The sequence below is a fragment of the Notamacropus eugenii genome, chromosome 1 (assembly GCF_028372415.1).
Source record: "Notamacropus eugenii isolate mMacEug1 chromosome 1, mMacEug1.pri_v2, whole genome shotgun sequence".
In the NCBI taxonomy this organism is placed as follows: Eukaryota; Metazoa; Chordata; class Mammalia; order Diprotodontia; family Macropodidae; genus Notamacropus; species Notamacropus eugenii.
In genome coordinates this window covers 642,289,486-642,291,792 of record NC_092872.1, presented here as the reverse complement: position 1 = coordinate 642,291,792, position 2,307 = coordinate 642,289,486, and positions in this window count along the sequence as shown.

Here is a 2,307-nt window from a genome sequence, read left to right as displayed (position 1 = left end):
TGATGAACTTCTCTGGGCAACCAAATTTTGACACAATTTCCATAAGCCTTCATAACTAACAGTGTCAAAGGCTTTGGTCAGGTCTATAAACCTTGTGCATAGACCTCTGTTCTGCTCCTGGCATTTCTCCTGGAGCTGTCAGGAAGAAAACACCATATCGACTGTTCCTTGGCCCTTTCTGAAGCCACACTGGCTCTCAGGTATGTGACCATCTTCCAGGTGAAGGATCAGTCTATTAAGGAGGACTCTAGCAAGAATTTTGCCAGCAGTGATTAAGAGAGAGATCCCCCTGTAATTGTCTATTCCCTTTACCTTTATAGAGATGGACAATGGAGGCTTCCTTAAACTCCTGGGGGATAACCTCCTCTTCCCATATAACCTGGAAAATTTCAGTCAGCTTTGTGTAAATCTTACACAACCTTGTAATCTTACCCTACCTTGTTAATCTTGGCTGGAATAGGATCAGAACCAGGTGTTTTGCCACACGAAAGGAGCCTAATGGCCCTCAAAACCTCTTCTTCAGTTGGAAGTTCAGCTAAGGAGGGATTGACTTCAACCTGAGGTAAATGGTCAATGGCCTCAGCATTGATTGATGATGATCTGTTGAGAACACTATGGAAGTGTTCAGCCCATCTCTCTAGGATCATGTCCTTATCACTAATCAATGTGGCTCCATCAGCACTGAGTAGTTGTGATGTACCATAGGTTTTTGTTCCATTAATAGCTTTCAGGGAATCATAAAAGTGCTTTGGATTGTTACTATCAGCATAAAACTGAATTTCATCTGCCTTCTTACTGAGTCAGGAATTCTGCATCTCTCTAAGCTTTGCTTGTACTTAACTTTTGATGGAATTAAATGCTGCTTTCTTAGAGAAAGATGACCTATCCTGCTGGTAAATCCTATGGAGTTCTTATTTTCCATTTAGCAGCTTCTGAATATCCCCATCATTTTCATTAAATCAGTCTTGGTGTTTGGAACTGTTCTGAACCAGATGAGCAAATGCAGTGCTGTACACCAAATCTCTGAAAACTACTGACTCCTTTTCTGCTCCAATGTTGTTAACTGTATGTTGGCTCATCTTTCCCTCCAAGTTAGCAACAAAGCATTCAAGCTCAGAGAAGAGCTCTAATATCCTGACATTAATTCTTCTGGTCATCATTTTGCCTTGGGGGTGGCACTTTTGACGAATGCATATATTTAGCTTGGAAAGGATAAGTCTATGATCAGTCCAGCACTCTGCACCACACATTGCCTTTGTCACTCTCACATCTTGTCTCTCTCTTCTCCTTACAATCACATAGTCTATTAGATGCCAGCGTTTGCCATGAGGGTGCATCCATGAAGTTTTATTGCATTTAGGTAAACGGAAAACAGTGTTGGTAATGAAAAGGTCATGAGATGCACAAGTCTTCAGCAGTAAATGACCATTGCTGTTGCTGTTTCCAATTCCATTCCTCCCTAGGACTCCCTGCCAAGTCTGGTCGTCTGAGCCTACTCTAGCATTAAAGTTGCCCAGCATTATAAGCTTGTCTTCTTTTGGCACATTGATGATAAGGGTCTCTAGGTCTGCATAAAATTTTTCTTTGACTTCATCAGGGTTCCTCATGGTGGGAGCATAGGCACTGATGATGGTGGCATGGCGTTTTCCTGTGAGTGGCAATCGCGTTGTCCTGAACCTGTCATTCACTCCTTTTGGCAGGCCTACCAGCTTGCTGATCAGTTTTGATTGCAAAACCCACACCAGCTTCATGGCACTCCCCTTCACCATGCCCACTCCAGAAAAAGGTGTATCCAGCTCCAACTTCGATAAGCTGGCTTTCATTTGCCAACCTTGTTTCACTCAGCTGCTATTTGGATGCGATACCTGTTGAGTTCTTTTGCAACAAGAGCAGTTCTTTCAGGTTGACTGGATTTTGTGTTATCTATTAGTGTGCGCATGTTCCATGTGTTGATGGTGAGTGGAATCATCTTTGTAGATGTTTTCTTACACTATGTACATTTTTTTGTGTTTTGACCACATAGTGGGATTCCCTGCCTGCCGCAGTAATCAAGCCAGGGTTGGGTAAGCAGAGAATGTTTAGGGCACCTTTTCTAGCCCCCTTCCTCACACCAGGAGGTGAGCAGTGTGATCCTTAAAAGGCTACTCAGTCACCCAGGGGACTGTCGAGTACCACTGCTGCTTCCAGTAAGAAATGATCCTATGGCTTGGGCTGCCTGTGTGCAGGGTTGTGACTACAGCTCCCAGTGTATCCATACCTGCTGCTTCATCACTTACCTGTCACCACAGGACTTGGAGGCATAGTAGT